Source organism: Martes martes, assembly GCF_963455335.1.
Source record: "Martes martes genome assembly, chromosome: 10".
Classification (NCBI taxonomy): Eukaryota; Metazoa; Chordata; class Mammalia; order Carnivora; family Mustelidae; genus Martes; species Martes martes.
The window spans coordinates 15,177,753-15,186,685 of NC_137898.1; positions in this window are offsets into that span (position 1 = coordinate 15,177,753).

Here is an 8,933-nt window from a genome sequence, read left to right on the forward strand (position 1 = left end):
CATAGTGGGACATCTTTGTGATATAGAAATATGTACAACATTTTAAACAGAACACACAAAACAACAGCTATCTAAGATTTAAAATGATTAATTGAGTTTTATATGGAAATTCTGCTTATCAAAATTAATAGTGTGAAAAGGAAAGTCTCGTATTGGGAGAGGATACCTTTATCAGACCTACGGAATCAGAGAGCTGACAAGGGATTCATGTGCAAAATATAAAGGTAACTCTTACAAAACTATAAATAGTTGACATGAAATACAATGCAAAGATGACAAAAGATGCTAACAATCATGTTTCAAAAAAATATATCTAAATGGCCATTAAACACTTGAAAATGTTCTCAATTTCATTCAACAATGAATATACCTAACAGAAATACATTCAAGATTAAGCCAATCTAGATTAAATATTCCTCTGGTTGTGAAAGATATGGAATAAGCTGTCTTTAATTACCATTTTCATGAAATGTTTCTGTATATTAGGACATTTTTAAATAAATTATAAACAATTCTCTTTCATAAATACATGACAAAAATCCAAGTTTTATTATTTTTTAAAAACCCAAAGGGGTAAAAGTTATATGTTCATCCAAACATCAGATGGAATTGAATGTTTATAATACCACCAATCACAAAACCTACAAATTCAAACCAATTCTAACATTTGATGATAGCACAATGAATAACTAATTTGTGGTATTTTCACAAAATAACATTGTACACAGACATAAGAATGAGCAATCTAGAGCTACCTATAACAACATAATAACTGAAAGAAGCCAGACAAAAAATAACGTGTATAGTATTTCTTTATATGAAGTAACAAAAATAAGTGAAAACAATTTATGCTGTTAGAAAGCAGTGTAGGAGTTATTCATGTATGTGCATATCTCTGTGTGTGTGTCTGTATATGTGTGTGTATGTGTGTGATAGGAGCATGAAGGATTCTTCTGGTGTCCTGATAATGTTTTATTTTTGTTCTTGTCATAGCTGTTTAATCTGTATTCTGATTTCATAGTTGTGTTCGAGTTGTAAAATTGTATGATGTATGCATCTTTAATATGTGTATTATGTATTATGTATTAATAGGTTTAAAACACCACAAAAGAGGAGAAACAGCTGCACATATATATTATTATTACTTGTAATTTTTTAATGATGTAGTAACCATCGTTCAAACACCATTATGTCCCCAGACATAAAGTCCTAAAAAGCCACTGTAATAAAAGGAGATATTCAAGGGTTGTGAGAATAATGAAAATACCTTTCCTGCAGTTACAGTGTTTTTTATTCCAGATCTCTGTGTTAGAGTAGAAAGACTTAAGCAGGAGACACTGTGTGGAAAGGTATCTAACAGACCTTTATTTTTAGGGGACTATAACGTTGTCCTGTATAATTACCAGATATACCACAGCATCGTTTGAAAACTTTAGGCTTAATTACCTTGTATTCTTTTTCCTCAGAGAGAGCCTCAAAGGGAGAAAGATGCCACTAAATCCTTTTCACTGGTTTGTGTCAGGAACACATGGGAGCACTGAGAGATTCCCCCTCAGCAGAGAGTGGACTGCACCTGTCTCTGTGACTCACTCAGACCACCGACTCTCCAGAGATAGCGTCTGATAACCCCTTGGTGATTTAGCCATCTACTTAATTATCTGTTTTGATAACTACAGTTTCTGGGTGAATATAAGCTTGTAAAGATCTTTCTTAAAATCTATTTACCATGATGCAGCAAGCTTATACTCTGAATAATAATAGTAATAGTAATAATAATAATAATAATAATAATAATAAGGCAATCCCTGAAAAGGGAGCTTTGTTAAGAAAATTCTCACCCAAGACGTTAAGTGTTTCTGATTGTTTTTTTTTTTCATTTGGGCCTTACAGAATGTCAAATATGATATTGTTATATATAGTTAATTGGATGTTTTTCAGAATTTTTAACCTCAAGAATGACAGATTTCCGTAATGTTTTCCAACTACTTCTCAAGTAAAAGGATCATCTCAGTATGTTTATAACACAATTTTTTCTGTTTCAAATATGCCTTGTGTTTCCCAAATGCACCAATTTCCTTTGCAAATCACCACTTTATTTGGAGGTGACGTGGAAACAAATGATTACAACATTGGTATCACCACCTAATGTCTCCACCACACCCTAAAGCCCTGCTTCCTTACCTACAATCCTTGGAACTTTCTGGAATGCCATCAGATTGTCCCTTGAATGACTAAATGCACATCTGATGGAGATTGGAACTAAGCTTAAAAGATGTACAAATACAAACTTAGTCAAAGAAGAATTCTTGCAAAATTATAAAGCAGTAACATGTATTTTGCCTAAAATTAAGGTGTCTTTTCCACTTCTTTAACAGCTTTTTCTGAAACTCTTTTTATTCCTCCTTGAAAATTTCATGGATATTTAAGTACATGTATTTAAATGTGTATCTTATTGATCTTTCATTGCAGAATATACTCATTGTCATTTAATTCAGTGTAGAAAGCTGTATCAGGTAGCAAGAGGGAGGCAGAGGTTTGCTGTCCATCATAAAAATTTACTTTCATTATTTGGGAGCCAAGATATCATTAGGGCATTTTCAGCTGTGATGGTCTACCATTGATCGTTTTGCTCTAGTAGGCACACATGAAATTAAATTGACAATTCTGATCTTTTTAGCTTTAAACTTGGTGTCATTTCTTCTGATAGTCCTTGTGTCTTACATGCAGATCCCTGTTGCCTTCCTCAGGATGAACTCTGCAGAGGTCAGACACAAGCCTTTCTCCACCTGTCAATGTCACCTGACAGTGATGGCCATATTCTAAGGCACTCTATTCTTTATGCATGTGCAGCCCAAATCTAGTGATTCCTTTGATACTGGTAAAATAGTTTCCTTATTTTGCATTTTGGTCATACCCACACTGAATCTCTTTATTTGTAGCTTGAGAAACAAAGAGGTGAGAAACACCATTCATAGGTAGTGGAAAATGTTTACAAATACAGGGGCACCTGGGTGGATTAGTTGCTTAAGCATTTGCCTTTGGATCAGGCATGATCCCAGGGTCCTGGGATCTAGCCTGGAGTCCCGGGATGGAGCGCTATGGCCCCAGCACCCTGCTCAGCAGGGAGTCCACTTCCCCTTCCTCCTGTGACCCTCCCTCCTGCTCTCACTTGCTCTTGCTCTCTTTTGCTCTCTCTCTCTCAAATGGATAAATAAAAAACTTTAAAATAAATAAAAATAAATAAAATTCAATAAATGATGTATTATGCAAAGCATTCTAACATTGTTTTAGCCTTGTACTGTTGCTTGCATGGGATGGGCAGTATTCTGTGAAATTATCATATGTGAATATATGCATGTGTGGATGCCGAGAAAAATTAAGGCCATCCCACCTCAGGTTTAGCCTTAGCATAAGTACAGCCATCTTAGCTCCGGCAGCCATCTCAGACTCCTGTGCCCAAGGGCTGAAGTTTCCCCTACTTTACTTTAGTTAAGAAGCCCCACCCTGCTTTAGTTCCAGAGACCCCCACCCTGCTTTAGTAACAGGAATCCCCACCCTGCTTTAGTAACAGGAACCCACAAATACCCCTGCCTTAACTAAGCTCGGAGTCCAAGTGTCTACTCCACTGTGTCAGGTATACTTGGGCCCAAGCTTAAGCTTGTCGAATAAACCCTAGTGCGATTGCATCGGTGTCGGCTCCTTGGTGGTCTCTCGGACGCGAAAACTCGGGTACAACACATGCTTAGGAAAGCATAAATAAAGGTATTATCATTTGAGATGGCATAATTGGGTACCTCAAAAATTCAAAAGAATCTTAAGGTTGAAATATTAAAAATAATGAAGTTTTTAAGGTTAGTACAAATGAGGTTTCCATATAAAAGATCAATTATTTTGCCGTACACTAGCAAAACATGGGTAAAAATAAAATTTTAAACATGAATAACACCAGAAAAAAATCCATATTATAGTTGGGAGGAAATTCAGGTAAAATCTAACAAATAATTTGCATGAATTTATTGCTAGAAACCACAAAAATATTACTGAGTTATTAAAGAAAACATAGATGTAGCATTATATCATGTCCATTGGTTGGAAGAAATAAATGCTGTGATGAGGTCAGTTCTCTCAAAATTATCCTATAGACTGAACGCAGTAACAATCAATCCCAATAGTATTTTTTAAATATTTAAGTTGATATCTGAATTTATATGGAAATGCAAAAGAACTAAAATAGCCAGGCCAATATCCTATAAGAATTTAATAACAGGCATAAATTCCTTTCATAAAGCTAGGTTTTCCTTTTAAACATAGCATCCATGCACATACGGATAGAGATGCCAATAAAGCATATAACAATAAAGCCCCCGAATAGACTCACATGTGTAATTTCACTTTGGTGGGGGAACACAAGGCAAACTGAACTGAGAAGAAGGCAAAGCTGACACCTCACAACCCCTTTCCCATAGAATATATGTGACATTCCTCAACCACTCCTGGCTGCCCTAAAGGAAAAACAAATCGTTAACCTAGAGATTACAATTCTGCAAGACCTGAGTCTCCCTCAGTTTATAAATATTTTAGCAATCTACAAGAACAAAGCATTTTTATCAATAAACAAGCTTCCAAAAGGAAAGGGATACAACTAAATGCTCTTATAACCTGCAGCCCATTGGCAGATACTGGAAGGGCCAGAGTGTAATTTTCCTCCAGGAAGTTCCCAACTACCTTAATGTTAATATCTTACTAGAAGGATAAACAACCCTGCTTAACTTGACAATGGCAAGGACTCTCTTCTTTAACATGAAAGTTCTTTTGAGACCTCCCTTTTTCCATACCTCCCCCAACCTGGTAGTACTTAATTGGCCACAATTGGCCACTCCTCACAACCCAGGACAGCAGCTCCTTCTGCCCAAGGGTTCTGTCCTTGTGCTTTAATAAACCATCATTTTGGACCAAAGATGCCTCAAGAATTATTTCTTGGTCCTCGGCGCTGGACCTCACCCCACCAAACCTCACCTATATTCCAAAACCCCATCAAGCTGACTTAAAACAAAAGTCCTGCTGTAGTGTCATGGGGAAAGGAGAACTTCTCAGCAAACTGACCTTGTTCAATTAAGTTCCCCTGTAAAACATAAACCTTGTTTGCATCATATGCAAACATTAATTGAGATCTATTGTGAATATAAATGTGAGCTAAAAACCACAAAGCTCCTTGAAGAAAAGTAAAATACATCCAGGACTTGGAATAAGCAAAGAAGACCAAGGAGGTGGGGAATGAATGCATATCTTAATGGAAAGGGCCCAGGTTTTCCTGACATCACACTGATGAGGGGAACAGAAGGCTGGCTGAGGACAAAGCAAAAGGTGACACCCTCCAACCTTCCCCCACCCCCACTCCTGCGTGGGACATATGTGACATTCTTTAGGAATCTCCCACCCATCTTAATGTTAATACCTTGCTAGAGGGCAAAATGACCTTGGCAATGGCAAGGCCTCTGGTATCTGGTATCTTGTAGGTCCTCTTTAGCATATGAAAGTCTATTGAAACCTCCCTTTTCCTTACTTCCCCCAACCCTATCCTACATAACCCCTCATAACCCCAGGGCAGCGCTCTTCCTGCCCAAGGGTCCTGTCCCCCGTGCCTTAATAAACCATCATTTTGCACCAAAGATGTCTCAAGAATTCTTTCTTGGTCATCGGCTCTGGACCTCACCCCACTGAACCTCACTTATAGTCTAGAACTTCATCAATACCGGTATACGAGGTTGAGCTGTGCTCATTCAGCACTTCATATAAGTTACCCATTTTGTTTAGAATTTGTGATACAGTAGAGGAGTACTGTTCAAAGGCAAGAATGCAAGGTTGAGTTCCCATTTGAAAACCCATTACATAAATCACAGAAAGTGACATCCTTATAGGTTAAAAGAAAGCAAATAAATTTATGATAAAATTCAACACCTATTTGTAATAAACTGCCAAGCTGAGCAGAATAGAAGAAACTAGGGCTTGTAAACAATATCTATAAAAATTCTTCAGAGAAGGGACAATTAAAAAAAATTGAATACAGAGATATTTAAGGTAGTGAAAATACTTCTATGATTTTATAATAAGGAATACATATTATTACATTTAAGAACCTACAGAAAACTGTTAGGTCCCTCAATAATGGGTCCATGATTAAAGGAGCGAGACTGATACAAAGCGAAGGTCAAAAAAAGCTTTATTTCGCACCAAGCATCAAGAATCAAACTGACTGGCCAGGGCCATGCCTCTTACAGAAAGGGCAACCTTTCTCTGCTTTACAGACTAACTTTTAAGGGCAAAGGCCATGCGGTTGGGCCTGGCCACGCACAGGTGGCCAATGAAATTGTAACACACAGAGAAAGCTGCACAGTCATGCTAGGTGACCAATTGAATTACAAGTTACCCTAGTAGATATTTGAATTAGCCTATCACCTTGGTCAGGATTGGCTCCCAAAAGGCTCCCAAAGGGCGGGGCCCATACTCCTTGGTAACTAGGGAGACAGTATGCACCCCCCCCCCCCACTGATTGGATGTCTCCACCTGGCCTGACCCACCCTTGTATTTGGGCTTGTTACCTGGGACTGGTTTCTGGGACTTGTTTTTTAGTAAGTCCCCTGGGGAAAGGGGGCAGGGACAGTTTAAGGGTTAAACAACAAGGTTACTGTTTAACCTGGATGGAAGTGTTCTGGCTAAAATAGGTCCTTACAAAAACATGTGATGTAAAACTAAAACACTGAACACTTTCCTTCTGAAATTAGCCCCAAGACTAGAAGACCCATTCTCACCAATTATATTCAGTGTGTATTAGACATTGTAGCTGGTTTGACATGATAGAGAATGAAAAGTAAAAAAAAAAAGAATAAAAAGTATAAATAAAAATAAGAATAAAAAGTATAAAAATAAGAAATCACATACTGCCATTAAAAAAACTTTTAAGTAAATTTTATGATCAACTACATAGAAAACATCTACTAATAATTTATAAAAATAAGTGAATTTAGAAAATTTGCTGGATACAAAATGAATTTAGAAAAATCAAACTTATTTCCACATCACATACACAACAATTAAAAAATAAAGTTGAAGGAGGGTAACATCTATAAAACCAATTAAAAAAAAACCCTATTTTATGAATAAATAAAAATATCTAAGTCTTCAGTAAGATATGTATAATTTAAAAGGACATTTCAAAGAAACAAATCAATGAAAATTGAAACCAAATACGTCCATGGAATAGAATTTGTGACAATGTCAAATACCTTTAGATTGATGTGTAGTTTCAATATAATCCCAACATAATATTTTTCTCCCTCTCTCCTTCCCTTCCTATTTCTTTCTTACCTTCCTTCTTCCTTCTAGAGAGGCACTGATAAACTTTTTTTGATCCATTAATTCTTTTACTTTAGCCTGTCATCCTCATTCTAGTCTGATATTTTTAAGTAGTAGTTTATTAGGGATATTTATATATATATATTTATTTCATTATACTTATGTTTGTGCATGTTATAGATTATTCTCATAGTATATAGGAGATCCTTGTGGCCACAGTGTGCAGAAGGAGTTATAACACCCCAGGATCTATAAACCTATACCTATACAGCTATCTCTCTTAAAATTGTCTGTGTGTTTCACTTTGCCAGTAATCTGTTACATAATATAGTAACTTTGAAACACATTATTTTTCTATAAAGTAGAGGATCTCTTTATCCAAAGGGAATTTTTATGAAGTTTTGTCATAAAACCAATTCCAATGACATCACATTCTCCCAATTTCCTCAATTTCCTTGTATTATCCTAGATTCCAGTCATACAATATATACCTGATGTGTTACAAGCAACTTGGTGTATTTCAGTTCTAAGGAAAATGCACCTGGGGAGGAAGAAATAGTTTGGATTTAGGTAAATTTTTATTAAATATTTTAAGGAAGGTAGAAGTAAGTTCTCCAAAAGAACAACACATTGATGGCCCAATTTTAGTCATGGAGTTGGAACATGGCGGGGTGAGGGGATTGGGGACAATTACCTGGGTAACACACTACTTGATCTATTTTTATCATCAGAACCCTGAAAAGAAGTTAAATTGAAGAAAAAGAATTTATGTGTACATGTGTGAAGATAATCTGTTTCAGACAACATACTTTCACCACTTAAAAAAACAAACACCCACAAGAAAACACTACTATGCATTATATTTGAGAGCTATTTCCAGGTATCATAAACACACTGAAACACTTAATTCTCATTTATCTTTCCCAGCAATGCTGGAAAAAGAAAATTTGATTTCGCTCATATGGGAAAACAGAATAAGATAATTTACATCATTTGCTCAAAGTATTCCTTTGCATATACCACCATTGTCGGCATAGCAGTGGCTCTATCTATGTATATTTCCTGGGATAGTTCTCTATATAAAGACAAATAATCTCTACTATAGGCTGTTAAAGTTTTCTACTTACATGCCTCCATTGTGTATCAGTCAAGTGCGTTAACTATTTCATCCTATACCACTGTGGGCATAAGGGGTCTCACAGGACCATGCTTTACCATAGTTGTTTTCAGTGTTTCCATAGGGACACCTGGGTGGCTCAGCCCGTTAAGCATCTGCCTTCAGCTCAGGTCATGATCCCAGGATCCTGGGATCCAGTCCCACATTGGGCTCCCTGCTCAGGGGGAAGCCTGCTTCTCCCTCTCCCTCTGCCTGCTGCTCTGTCCATTTGTGCCCTCTCTCTCTCTCACTCTGATAAATAAATAAATAAACTCTTAAATAAATAAAGGAATAAATAAATAAATGGATGTTTCTGTAGATTATTGGCATTCCAGTTTTCAAATTTTTTGGACATAATTAACACATATTATATTATGTGATTTAAATTTGGTAAGTTTATTTATGTAATTGTCAGTATATAACA